Below are 14,762 nucleotides of genomic sequence, written 5' to 3'. Positions count from 1 at the left end.
TGCTTGTGGTTGGTGTCTGAAGTGGAGGGGTTTGGTCTTATTGGGTTGAGTTCCTGAGTCTAACCTCAGAAAGTAGGATTTGAGTTGAATTGGATTATAAGTCACATTGCTGGGGTCTGCTGGAGAGCTTCTTGGTGCCTTGGGAAACCCTCATGCATCTGGTGCCAAAGTGAGTAATAACTTGTGTTTTATTTTTAATTTTATTTATTTATTTACTTAATATTTTTATTAAGCAGATGCTTTGTATGGACACATCATGTGTTGGTACCATCATTTCCCTCCTCCCTGTCTGTCCCTAATCCACAGAGGGCCCACCTCAGTGGGGTTGCTGGTATTCCCCATGGGTTGTGAGTTATGCATTGTGAGAGCAGAAGTCAGGCATTTGGGCGGGGGAGGGTGGGGGGGATGGGGGGGTAGGAGGGGTGGGGGTGGGGGTGGGGGAGAGGGAGATGCATCTGGGTATACCCTCCCAACCTGTGGCTCTTACAATCTTTCCGCCCCCTCTTCTCCAAAATTCCCTGAGCTGTGGTGGTTGTGTTTTAAGTCTACTTCATTGTTAAGCTCTCAGGAGCTTCTGGAATTGTTTGGGCATGTGTTGAGTATCCTCAGGATCTGTCTCCTTCTCCCTGGCACTGACTGTCAGGCTTGCCAGGGAAACAGCACTCTTGCTCATCTCACCAAGTCTTCTGGGGTTTCACCTGGGCCTTGTTCCAGGGGTGGTTTATCTCCTCAGGTCTCTCTACCCTCTGAAAAAGAACAGATTCTCCAATGGAGACTGAAGTCAGCATAGTTAAATGGGATAAGCACTGTTAATTTAGAGAGAGTTTGATGGATGTAGCCCCTCTTTTGGCCAAGACAAGTGGCAGGTTGTCATTGGAGACTATAATCTTAATCTCCATGGGATTTTGACCTGGTTCCCAGTTCCAGCCATGGGTTCCTTTCCATTGAGCAGATCTCTTAGCCAATTGGAAAGCTATTGGTTATCCACCAAGGCGGTGAGCTACCACTGGACAGGTTAAATTATTTTGTTTTATTGAGAGTGAGAGAGATAGATAATGGGTATGCCAGGGCCCTTAGCTACCACAAACAAATTCCAGATGTGTATGCCACCTTGTGCATCTGGCTAACCTGGGTCTTGAGGAATTGAACCAGGGTCCTTTGGCTTTGTAGGTGTGGTGGTTTGATTCAGGTGTCCCCCATAAACTTAGGTGTTCTGAATGCTAGGTTCCCAGCTGATGGATATTTGGGAATTAATGCCTCCTGGAGGGAGTGTATTGTTGGGGGCAGGCTTATGGGCTTTATAGCCAGTTTCTCCATGCCAGTGTTTGGCACACCCTCCTGTTGCTGTGGTCCACCTTCTGTTGGCCAGGGGGTGATGTCCACCCTCTGCTCATGCCATCATTTTCCCCTGCCATCGTGGAGCTTCCCCTCGAGCCTGTAAGCCAAAATAAATCTCTTTTTCCCAGAAGCTGCTCTTGGTTGGGTAATTTCTAACAGCAATGCGAACTGGACTGCAATAGTAGGCAAGCACCTTAACTGCCAAGTCATCTCTCCAGCCCATGAGTTGTGTTTAAGAGGGAAAAAACAAGTCATTTTACATTAGATAAGTTTGTATTTCAGATGGCGGTGGCCACTGGGGTGACTCAAAATTTATCGCAGTGCTGAGAAGATGGGACAGTGGACTGTCTAGCACTGAGACATCTCTATCATATCTTCCAAGGCTCAGGGACCATTGTGGAAGAGATGGCCGGAAGAATGTAAGAGCCAAAGGAAGGGGAGGAGTGCTTTGCAGTAGTGCCTTCCAGATGCAAAGTGGCCTTGGCATTCATGACCTCACAGTGGGTGATGCTACCTACACAAGATCTGCATAATGGGAGGGAAAAATAGTCATATCAGAGCTGGACAGATCAGAGCTTTTGTTGCAGTCCGGTTTGCATTGCTGGTAGAAATCACCCAACCAAGAGCAGCTTCTGGGAAAAAGAGATTTATTTTGGCTTACAGGCTCGAGGGGAAGCTCCATGATGGCAGGGGAAAATGATGGCATGAGCAGAGGGTGGACATCACCCCCTGGCCAACATAAGGTGGACCACAGCAACAGGAGGGGGTGCCAAACACTGGCATGGGGAAACTGGCTATATAACACCCGTAAAGCCCGCCCCCAACAATACACTCCCTCCAGGAGGCATTAATTCCCAAATCTCCATCAGCTGGGAACCTACCAATCACAACACCTAAGTTTATGGGCCCTACCTGAATCAAAGCACCACAGCTTTTAAATATTTTTTTGTTCATTTTTTATTTATTTACTTATTTGAGAGTGACAGACACAGAGAGAAAGACAGATAAAGGGAGAGAGAGAGAATGGGCGCGCCAGGGCTTCCAGCCTCTGCAAACGAACTCTAGACGCGTGCTCCCCTTTGTGCATCTGGCTAACGTGGGACCTGGGGAACATAGCCTCGAACCGGGGTCCTTAGGCTTCATAGGCAAGCGCTTAACCTCTAAGCCATCTCCCTAGCCCCCACCACAGCTTTGAATCCCAGAATTTGGGAAGCAGAGGTAGGAGAATCACCATGAGTTTGGAGCCACCCAGAAACTCCATTGTGCATTCCAGATCAGCCTGGACTAGAATGAGACTCTACTGGGGAAAACCAAAACATTAAAAAGTCATATCAAAATAGAACAGGGACCAGTTGGAAAGAAGAAGTGATTCAATGGAGGGCAGGTAGAGGAGAGGGGAAAGGGAAGATAGTGAGAGGGGATTATGATCATGGTATACTGTGTATATGGTTTAGAGGCTGTCAATAAAAAGTTTAAAAAGGAGAGAGAAAAAAGGTGTTTTTCTTTTTTATTCAGATACTTGTACTCAACACGAACAGATTATAGAAGGGAATGAGCGCCAGCCGGTGGGTGTTGGAGGAGCATCTTTGCCATGGCATCTTCCAAGTGAGCTTTACTGGTGTCCCTGCCCAGGAGACAGAAATAAACACCAGGAAGATCGAGTGATCAAGGGTGAACCAGGCCCACTGGCAGGATGCTCTGACTGCCTTGTTATCCTGACGTGAAGGTGTGTTTGGTCTGGAGCAGAGAAATTCCAGAAATGGGATCCACGCCAACAGTTTTCTGGAATGTGGACATCTTAGGGCTGGGGAGATGGCTCAGCTGTTTAAAAGCACTTGCTTGGAGTTTGGACACCTCATGGGTGAGGGTTCAGAACTAAATCTAGCACATGTTGAAGATCAGGAGCCGACTGACTCTGGCATGAACCTGAATAGAATAGGCAAGCTGCCTCCTGAAGTGGTTCCTTCGGGGCGGGTTCAGCCAGCCATGTCGACAGGAACAGGAAACGAGAGATCTCTGCTAAGATTTAAGCGCTCAGAAACGAAGTCAGTAGAGATACTCCGAGTGGGCATTGAGGAATGAGCAGCCATGTGGACTAAGTATCCTTGAGGGAGCTGGACATTTTCCCTGCGTGGGAATCTGCAGATCGCAAGCGTCTCGTCTCTGGGGAGCGCTCCCAAGGCTCCCCTCCCCCACTGGGAGTCTGCGAGGAATGAAGGTCAGGGAGATGTTCCCGTGTGGAAGCATCCCCTGAAAGCCCCAGAGAAACTCTTCACCGTTTTATCATCCTGCCTGTGCAGATAAGCAGACTGGCTAGGGAGGGACGGCAGAGGCCACTGTGTAGCATCTTTTGGCATGCCGCACTCAATTTTCTTCTGCTTACTTCAAACTGGGGTTGCAACAGTTCCCAGTCATAGAGTCTCCAGCTGGTCACGCGATGTGGAGCCTCATGGATTTGAAAGCTGCAGACCAATGAGCAGAGTGGACACCTCACCCCACTATTTACTGCTCCTCGAACTAATTCCGTCTATCTGTTGCTGATACTGTGCCACACTCTGCATTGTGGGACAACATGTGTAGCTTTGTTTACCAGGTGAAGCTCTGTTGGTTGCTTTTGCTACCTAGAGTTGTCACTTCCTCAATGAATTTATGACATAAGGTCAGACTGAGGCAGGTAGGCACGTCGATATCATCATTTTGTCCTGCTGTCCTGCTGACTGGACTTGGAACTGGATTCTGACAGGGGCCAGGAGTCAAAGGAATGGGCTTCCACTTTCTCCACTCTTGTGCCACTCCAGCCGGTCTGTGTTCCCTGGCTTTGTGCCTGCCTATGCCCTCTGCTAGGAAGTCTTGTCTGTGTCTCCCAGTTAATGAACAGGGGCAATCCTCCTACCTCTGCCTCTCCAGTGCTGGGATTAAAGGCATGCGCCACCACGCCCAGCTCGTGCGTCAGCAAGCCCGGCTTGTACATCACTTCTTGATGGGTGGCAGGAAATATTTGTTGGCTCAAACTGATCTGGTAGGTGGCTGGAGGGATTAAATGACATGCCAGAATTTAAAGCAGGAATCCTTTTCAGGCCCCACGTGGTTGTGCATGTCTTTAATCCCAGCATTTAGGAGGCAGAGGTAGGAGGATTGCTGTGAATTCAAGGCCACCCTGTGAGTACATAGTGAATTCCAGGTCAGCCTGGGCTACAATGAGACCCTACCAAAATAAGTCGAAAAACAACAACAACAAAAATTGGGGCCTGAGGGATGGCTTAGCGGTTAAGGCACTTGCCTGCAAAACCAAAGGACTCAGGCTCAATTTCCCAGGACCCACGTAGGCCAGATGCACAGGGTGGAGCATGCGCCTGGAGTTCTTTGCAGACACTGGAGGCCCTGGCACGCCCATTCCCTCTCTCTCCCTCCCTCATTCCCACCTCTCTGCCTCTTTCTCTCTGCCAAATAAATAAAATAAAAATAAAGTAGTAAAACAAAATAATCCTTTTCAACTCCTGTCTATCACCCATGTCCAGGTCGAAGCCTCTGAGCTATGACAGGGCACAGAAGCTACTCTTTGATCTGTCATTTCTCTAGCCTTACACAGTTTTGTTTACTTACGATCGCTGTGTCATAGTTTGTCTAATTTTTCTGTATCTCCTGCTGTACTCTTTTGAATCCTTTCAAGTATGATGTCTTAATCATAACTGGGCTCAATATGTCTTTTTGTTATTTTTAAATTTTTATTTTATTATTTGTATATTTGAGAGAGAAAGAGGCAGAGAGAGAGAAATAGGGCTGAAGAGATGGCTTAGTGGTTAAGGTGCTTGCCTGTGAAGCCTACAGACCCAGGTTCAAGTCTCCAGGTCCCACATACGCCAGAATTTGTTTGCAGTGGCTGGATACCCTGGCATGCCTATTCTTTCCCTCTTTCTGTCTCTAATAAATAAATAAATAAGAATATAAAAAGAAAGAAAAAAAAGGGAGATAGAGAATGGGTGCTCCAGGGCCTTCAGCCACTGCAAATGAACTCCAGAAGCATGTGCCACTCCGTACATTTGGCTTACGTGGGTCCCGGGGAATTGAACTTGTGTCCTTTAGCTTTGCAAGCTAGTGCCTTAACTACTAAACCATCCATCCAGCCTTTTATTTTATTTTATTTTATTTTATTTTCATTTACAAAAGGTAGGCTCTGTTTATTGGGAGTCACAAGCAGCTGACTGATTCCACGTGACTCAAGACCACAGAGAAACCACTTCACCTCCACTTTGTTCTGAACCCTAGTGTTGAAAGAGACCGGCAGGAGGCAGAACGAGGCCCATTCGCAGGTTTACCAGTTTCTCATTGAGTGTGATCTGTGACTGTGTGAGATTGGCCAGGTAGGTCACCATCAGCAGGTCATTGATGTTGCTGTTGAGCATGGTCTCGAAGCCATCAGAAACTATTTTGGGTACTTGGTTAACGAGACTCATCCAGAAGCGGCCCACCGTATTCCAGACAGCACATCCTCTGCGTACTGCAACACAGTGCTCAGGGCATCCTGGATGCGAGCTGAGGCCCCTCCTCCTTGCTGCAAGTCACTCGAGAGTCCAATCAGCCGGTTAGGGCTAAAACACGTCTTCATGATGAGGTCAACTCCAACGCGCTCTGTGTCTACTCTGCATACTTCCTTGTCAGAGGTGTGAACACCCATGCTCCTCCCAGGGACACCCATCAAAGTGCTGACATGGGCCTTGATGCTCGTGCGGCCGTTCTGGAGAGCCGTGTCCACAGCGAGGTGGACGGGGCTCGGGGCCTCCCGGCGGTAACTCAAGGATCAGCGCAGCGTGCACTGTGATGTCACGGCCTGTAGCATACCAGCCCAGGGTGAGCTCATGTGGAGAGACTTTTTTGTGCAACTCATACATGTTCTTGGCAAATTCCATGTCAACAGCCACTTCATCTTCTGACTCGTGTGGCACTGAACAGCAGTTGGTGACCTCCACCGGGGCTGCCATCTTGTTGAGAAAGAAGGAACCGAGCTTATTTTATTTTTTTGAAATTAACTTATTTGCAAGGAGCGGGGGGTGGGGTGAGGATGGGAGGGGGGGGAATGAGCATGCCACGACTCCAGCCACAGCAAACAGACTCCAGATGCATGCACCACTTTGAGAGAACTGGAGTATCAAACATGGGTCAATAGGCTTTGCAGGCAAGCACCTTAGCTGTTGAGCCCTCTCTTCAGCCCTCATTATGTCTTTTTGGATTAACTATTTAATTGAAGCTGGGATTCATGGAGGGGACTTATTACCAATGCAAAGACCTTCAGGTTGAGATCATTTTATACCCTCTTTTATGGGGGAATGAAGAATGTATAATGAAGGCTTGGAAAGTTGGCTTCGCTGTTAAGGCATTTGCCTTCAAAGCCTAAGGACCCAGGCTCCATTCCCCAGTACCCATATCAGCCAGATGCACAAGGTGGTGCATACATCTGAAGTTCGTTTGCAGTGGCTGGAGGCCCCTGGTGCACCCATACTCTATCTCTTCTCAAATAAATAAATAGAAATATTTTTGTTTATTTTTATTTATTTGAGAGCAATAGACAGAGAGAGAGAAAGAGGCAGAGGGAGAGAGAGAGAGAGAATGGGCATGCCAGGCCTCCAACCACTGCAAACTTACTCCTGATCCAGGCACCAACTTGTGCATCTGGTTTGAGTGGGTCCTGGGGAATGAGCCTTGAACTGGGGTTCTTAGACTTCACAGGCAAGCGCTTACTGGGGAAGCCATCTCTCCAGCCCAATAAAAATATTTTTTAAAAGAATGTATAATGTAATCCAATTGGGTAACTTAGTGTCATGAATTGGAAGGGAGAGTAAAAGGAAATATCGGCATATAGTTTTCTACCACCTTGACTTGAATTGCCTGGTTTTATTTGATCAAACAATGAATGGGGGAAATGGTGAAGTTATCATTCGTGGCTGAGATAAAGTAGTTGGCTGCTTGTCTTTTCAGCTCGGCAGAATTTACTGGTCCTGGAAGACACCACCAGTGGTCACTGGCCTGAGGCAGATCCCATCCTACCTGGGAGGAAGCAGCATGATAGTGGGCCCCTCATTTTTGCCTTTTCTTTGCGGGGGATGGGGTGGTGGTGTGTGAGGTAGGGTCCAAGCTGACCTGGAAGTCACTATGTAGTCTCAGGCTGGCCTTGAACTCACAGAGATCCTCCTACCTCTGCCTCCCAAGTGCTGGAATTAAAGGCGTATGACACCACACCTGGTAATTTTGGCTTATTGGTGTAACTTTGTTCACAAAGAGGACATGGAAGAGAAAGGACTTGAAGAGTGAGTGAGAAGAAAGGGGAGAAAAGATCAGAAGGAAGGGCCAAGGGGGCAGTAAATGCACGTACTGGTTAATGTTCAGAAGTGCTCAAAATGCTCCTGGGAGGACAGTGGGCGGCCTTGCTCCGCATGCTGGTTGTGGTGGCGCAGGCCTTTAAGCTCAACACTGGGGAGACAGAGGTAGGAGGATCCCTGTGAGTTCAAGGCCAACCTGGAACTACAGAGTGAGTTCCAGGTCAGTGTGGGTTATAGTGAGACTCTACCTTGAAAAACAAAACAAAACAAAACAAACAACAACAACAAGAAGTTCAAGGTCACCCTTAGCTACACGGACTACATTAGCAAGATCCAAGCCAGTCTGCAAAACAAAACAACAAAATCCAAAAAGGGCAACACACACACACGAAAACAAAGAAAAGAACAGAACTAATAGAAAGAATAGAAAAGAAAAAGGGAAAGCATAGAAAGACACCTAAAGGACGTAGAGCTTGGTAGTCTACATTTTAAGAGGGAAAAGGTCTGTAGATCAATGGAATGCTTCTCAAGGGATTCCTAAGGCACTGTTTAGGAGTAGGAGGGAGACTCACTGATCACTGTGCATCTTTCTAGGTCTGTTTAGTTGTTTGCCATGTGTCAGTATTCCCACTTGAAAACATTAAGTAAGTAAATGATGTGTATTTAAAAGGGGAAAAGAAAAGCTCGGTTATAATCCTAACACTTAGGAAATTGAGGTAGGAGGATTATCATGAGTTTGAAGCCAGCCTGGGCTACAGAATAAGTTCAGTTTAGCCTAGCCTAGAGTGATGTTCTGTCTCAAAGACCGCCTACCCCTCAGAAAGAGGGGAAAAGAAGAGATAGCCATATCCTTTCCCAAATTCTTGCCTTGGCCACATTTCCCCTCTACCAGGTACTATGGTTAATTGGTGGTACCAGATAAGCTGGTCAAACATTATACTGAAGGTTATTTATTTATTTATTTATGAGAGAGAGAGAGAGAGAGAGAGAGAGAGAGAGGATGGGTGTGCCAGGGCCTCCATCAATGCAAACGAACTCCAGACACATGCATCACTTTGTGCATCTGGCCTGTGTGAATACTGGGGAATCAAACTTGGATCCTTGGACTTCACAGACAAATGCCTTAACTGCTAAGCCATCTCTCCAGCCCAAGGTTATTTTTAAAAATATTTTATTTATATTTACTTATTTATTTATTGTTTGCTTTTTGAGGCAGGATCTCACCCTAGTCTAGGTTGATCTAATATTCACTCTGTAGCCTAGGCTGGCTATCTCAGCCTTCTAAATGCTGGGATTAAAAACATGAGTCATGATACCCTGCTTATCTTATTTTTTAAAAATCTTATTTTTATTTTTCAAAAATATTTATATTTATTTATTTGAGGGAGAGAAAGAGGCAGAGTGAGTAAGAGAGAGAGAGAGAGAGAGAGAGAATGGGCACACCAGGGCTTCCAGCCACTGCAAACAAACTCCAGATGCATGTGCCACTTTGTGCATCTGGCTTACGTGGGTACTGGGGAATTGAACTGAGGCCGTTTGGCTTTGCAGGCAAATGCCTTAACTGCTAAGTCATTTCTCCAGCCCTTTATTTTTAATTTTTAGGTAGGGTCTCCCTGCAGTGCAGGCTGACCTGGAATTCACTATGTAGTCTCAGACTGGCCCTGAATTTCTTTTTTTTGCTTTTGTTTTTAATTTTGTTTTTATCTATTTATTTGAGAGAGAGAGAGAGAGAGACAGAGAAAGAAAAAGAGAGATAATGGGTATGTCAGGGTCTCCAGCCATACCACCTTGTGCATCTGGCTTATGTGGGTCCTGGGGAATTGAACCTAGGTCCTTCGGCTTTGTAGGCAAGTGCCTTAACTGCTAAGCCATCTCTCCAGCTCTTTTCTTTTCTTTCTTTTTTAAAAAAATATATTTTATTTATTTATTTATTTATTTATTTATTTGAGAGAGAGAGAGAGAGAGAGAGGTAGAGAGGCAGTGACAGAGAGAGAGAGAGAGAGAGAGAGAGAGAGAGAAGGAAAGAATAGGCTTGCCAGGGCCTCTAGCCACTGCAAACGAACTCTAGATTCATGCCCCTCCCTGTGCATCTGGCTTACGTGGGTCCTGGGGAATTGAACAGGGGTCCTTTGGCTTTGCAGGCAAGCGCCTTAACCACTAAGCTATCTTCTCCAGTCCTTTTCTTTTTCTAAGGACAACTTCTTATTATGTAGCACAGGCTGGTCTCAGACTCACTAAGTTTACTATGTAGCTCAGGATGGTCTTGAACTCGTGATGATCCTTCTTCCTCAGCTTCCCTAGTGCTGGGGTTACAGCGGTATGTCCCTATACCTAACTACGTGTCATTTTCTTTGCTGAACTTGAAGGGTTTGCCTTCATCATCCCATATCAATCTACCAATAGATTTCCAGTAGCCCCGCTAGAGAGATGGCTCAGAGGTTAAGGTGCTTCCCTGCAAAACCTAACAACCCAGGTTCAATTCCCCAGTACCCACATAAAGCCAGATGCACAAGGTGGAACATGTGTCTGGAGTTCATTTGTAGCGGCTAGAGGCCCTGGTGTGCCCATTCTCTCTTTTTCTCTGTCTCTCTCTCAGATGAATAAATGAAATATTGATAGCCATGTGGTGCTCCACGGCATTAGGCAGTCTCTCAGTGAGGCACATACTGGCCGTTGACAGTGCATGTTGCTGCAAACCTTGATGCAGCAAGTGCACGATGCTTACATGGCTGTCATTGGAGCAGCCCTTTTCCTGTTTACATCACTGACTTCCCAAGTGCATCCTTAAGGTGAACTCCATCTCAGTTTTCTGATGGACACCCCATCTCTCAGGTCGCTCCTGCCTCCATTCGACCTTTCTGAGCCTGCCAAGCTCTGGCCTCTCCTTCAGGCTTAATCACTCTGTAAGAAGTTAATCTCCCTCTGGTTTTCTGAGCACCACTGAATTGGACAGTGTCTGCCTGGGTATCTTTATCCCACCCCAAATGTGGCTTTTCAAATCCAGGCAGGCTAGCTCTTTGTTGGAGAGACCCCCCCCCCCATATACTTTCCTAAGCCCGTTTCAGAAGCAGCAGCATTCAGATTCAAATTTCCGCTGCCACTTGGCTGCAGCTAAAGTAGTCACGAGAAGAAATTGGAGACAGACAGGCCTTCCAATCCTTTTGCTGGGTTCACAGTTTTGTGGGCTGCAAATCCTGTCACCGGGGAGGCAGACATCCTCATTGCTCCATGGCAGGTCCTGTGGGGGGCCGCGACAGCAGGTTTAATGGGAGGCTGGGACAAGTACTTGGGGTTGGCTCACTTGCAGGCCCTGGACCTAAGTTCTGGCATCTAAGTGCCTAGACAACATGACAAAAGATGGGGAAGCGGCGTCGCTGGAGAATGTTGCAGAGACAGATCTTGCCGCCCAATAGTGCCCTGAACAGATAAAGACCTAGAGACAGCACACTGAAAATGAGCAAGGACAGGGCCCGCCAACCCGGGATCAACAAACCCTTCTGAGAGTCTGTTGCAAGCTTGGGTGCTTCTCAGCAAAATGAATGCATGCACAGCCAAGATGGTAATGTTCCGGATGGGCTCTGTGTGTGGTTGGAGTGGGGATGGGAAGTACATTCTGGGTTAGAGTCATATAAAACAATGCCTTGAAAAGATTTTGTGTGTGTCACATGGCATGCAAGTACTCTGCTAACTGAGCTAAATTTCCAGCCCTTAAGGGAGGCTTTTAAAGTGCTACATGAATGTCAGGCATTATGGTTATTTTCTTCCTCTTCATTGCTCAGCCTAGAACATTCCTCTGCTAACCTGTCTTTGGCTGCAGCAGCGTTGCAATCTTGCCTCTCTGAATACTGTTGGTTAGAATGTGAGAGCTGGGCTGGAGAGATGTCTTAGCCGTTAAGCGCTTGCCTGTGAAGCCTAAGGACCCCGGTTCGAGGCTCGGTTCCCCAGGTCCCACGTTAGCCAGATGCACAAGGGGGCGCACGCGTCTGGAGTTCGTTTGCAGAGGCTGGAGGCCCTGGCGCGCCCATTCTCTCTCTCTCCCTCTATCTGTCTTTCTCTCTGTGTCTGTCGCTCTTAAATAAATAAATTTAAAAAAATTAAAAAAAAAACAACAAAGAATGTGAGAGCTGTCGTGGTTAAAGTGTTTGCATGGAAAGCCTGACAGTCTAGGTTTGATTCCTCAGTATTCATGTAAAGCAGATGCACAAAGTGGTGCATGTGTCTGGAGTTCGTTTTCAGTGGCTGGAGGCACTGGCTTGCTCATGCTTGCTCTCTCTGGTCCTCTCTCTCTCTCTCTTTATCTCAAATAAATTAAATAAATCATACCTTTTTTTGTTTTGTTTTTTCGACGTAGGGTCTCATTCTGGTCCAGGCTGACTTGGAATTCACTATGTAGTCTCAGGGTGGCCTCAAACTCATGGCGATCCTCCTACCTCTGCCTCCCAGATGCTGGGATTATCTATTTGAGAGGGAGAGGGAGAAAGAGGCAGATAAGAGAGAGAACAAGTGTGCCAGAGCCTGTAGCCACTGCAAATGAACTCCAGACACATGTGCCATCTTGTGCATCTGGCTTACATAGTACTGGGGAATTGAACCTGGGTCCTTAGGCTTGGTAGGCAAGTTCCTTAATTCTAAACCATCTCTCCAGCCTCTAACTGCCCCTTTCTCAGCAGAATCTGGTTTCCCTGCTCACTGGTCTGAGGTGGGGACATGTACAGTTCACTGTAGCTGCTTACAGTGGAGATGTGTGGTCAGGCTGGACCAACCACAGCTGAGTGCTCCATCCTGTCCTCTCTGGACCTGGCCCTCCAGGACCCACTGCTCACTTGAAGCTAAATCCAACAGAACTAGGCCCAATGAGCACAAGATTTGAAAGAGCCTATTTCGTTTCTGTGACAAAGAATTGTCTACCAATAGTACAGATTAGGAGCAAGACAGCTTTCTCTGATAGGTAGCTTGGGTCTGGCTTAGGAACATGATGGGAACGAGAACTCAAGTGTAATCTGATCTCATCCAAGATGGCTGTAAATTGCAACCTTCCAATTTTCCCTCAGGAACAGCAACAGCTTCCGGTTTCTTCCCCAATTCCTTAGCCCTTCCAGGGTCAGTGTTCTTTTTGAGACCACCAACCAATCAGGTTCCTTCCTACACACTTGAGCCTGGTGAATAGGCTCATTCTAGTTGGATGTCTGATCCATGTAAATAGACCTGAGCCACATTGAGCCACATGAGAGACCCTTCCCCCAAAGCTTTGTCTCTGAAGAAAGACTTCGTTCCCTACAGGAGGGAAACTCTTCCCTGGTCTTTTCCTTTCCCCTCCTGGCGGGTAGGGGCAGGGGCGGAATTCCTCTTTCCTGCTTTTTCTTCTCTCCAGTTTTTACCCTATTCTTTTTTAAAATATTTAAAAATTTATTTGTATGCACTGAGAGACAGAGAGAAGAGAGACAGAAAGAATGGGTGTGCCAGGGTCAACAGCCTTTGCAGATGAACTCCAGGTGCATATGCCACTTTGTGCATCTGGTTTCACATAGGTACTGGGGAATTGTAGCTGGGTCATTAGGCTTTGCAGGCAAGGGCCTTAACTGCTAAGCCATCTCTTCAGCCCCTTCACTATAGTCTTAATAAATTATCATAACATACCCTTTATCTGAGTCTGCATTTTCAATTCTTTTTTTTTATTGTTTTGTTTATTTATTTGAGAGCGACAGGGAGAGAAAGAGGGGGAGAGACAGAGAATGGGTGCGCCGGGGCTTCCAGCCACTGTAAACGAACTCCAGATGTGTGCACCCCCTTGTGCATCTGGCTAATGTGGGTCCTGGGGAATTGAGCCTTGAACCAGGGTCCTTAGGCTTCACAGGCAAGCGCTTAACTGCTAGGCCATCTCTCCAGCCCTGCATTTTCAATTCTTTAATAACTTGGACAAGGACCTGAAGTTTGGAGTTCTTGTGTCTGGGGTCTCCTGCATGGTTCCTGAGATCTCCCTTCCGGAGCTACAGTCTTGCAACACTAGTGTTTTTGTTGCTAGGACTTGAACTTGAGGCTTTGCACATACGAAGCACATGCCCTGCCACTGACCACATTCCAAGCCCCTCTCTACTAGGTTTCAATAACATGTGATTTCTTCTTCTCTCACTTTATCAGTGAAGAGCCCAAACCTAAGTAACGCCATGATAGACTTTAAAAATATTAATAGACCTAAGTTTCTGTTTCCCTGCAGGGCCCAAATTACTGACACAGCACTTTGCAGTTACTGGGGAAAACATCCACAAACTTCTCAGTACCCAAAATAATCCCTGTAATGGGCCAATCAAAAAGGACCAAGTAGATGTTATACATTCCTGTGGCTCTTGTGACTATAGCTAAGTTTGCTTAATGTTCCTCAGCTACAATGTAACCAATCAGCTTGTAACATGTATACTCTTGCTAAATGTCAACCAATCATGTAACTGCCATGTTGGAAATTCCCCTTTTCTTTGTTTGAACCTAATAAAAGCATCTCCTGGACGCCATATTTGGGGCTCTTGGATGGACCCACTGCATTGGTAAAGTCTGGAGCCCGAGCTTAAGCCCAAAATAAAGCTCTTTGCTGTTGCATACATGTCCAACTCTCTTGGTGGTCTTTGGGGACCTGTGATTTGGGCATAACAATCAGAGCAAAGCCTGTTCATTCTAGAAACCACAGGGAGGCAAAGAGGAAAAACAAGTCAGACATACAGGCACATACCTGTAATCCCAGCTCTTGGGAGGTAGAGGAAAGAGGAATACTGTAACTTCAAAGCCATCCAGGTCTAAATAGCAAGTTCCAGGCCAGCCAGGGTTATTTAGTGTGATCTTAGTTCAATAATAAACAACAGGGCTGGGGAGATGGACCAGCAGTTAAATGTCCTTGCTTGCAAAGCCTGTTTGATGCCCCAGTACTCACGTAAAGCCAGATGCCCAGTGTCACATGTGTCTAGAGTTCATCCGTAATGGCAAGAGGTCCTGGAGCACCGATACTCCTCTCTCTCTTTCTTGATCAGTCAATCAATCAATGGTATAAAAAGTCACAAAGCGTTCCAAATTTTAGAGTTAGTATTTTGGCATACAACCTCCAAAATGCACACACAGGCACAT

The 14,762-nt window shown here is 46.7% G+C and overlaps 1 pseudogene; it reads right to left on the bottom strand.

Annotated features, from left to right (window-relative positions):
* Positions 1 to 5,600: 5,600 nt before the first annotated feature.
* On the bottom strand, positions 5,601 to 13,818 carry LOC101610326 (annotated as a pseudogene).
* Positions 13,819 to 14,762: the final 944 nt, after the last annotated feature.

This window comes from Jaculus jaculus, chromosome 2, assembly GCF_020740685.1.
Source record: "Jaculus jaculus isolate mJacJac1 chromosome 2, mJacJac1.mat.Y.cur, whole genome shotgun sequence".
Taxonomy (NCBI): Eukaryota; Metazoa; Chordata; class Mammalia; order Rodentia; family Dipodidae; genus Jaculus; species Jaculus jaculus.
Note: the sequence above shows the minus strand (reverse complement) of the source record. Positions and strands in the feature narration are given on the sequence as shown.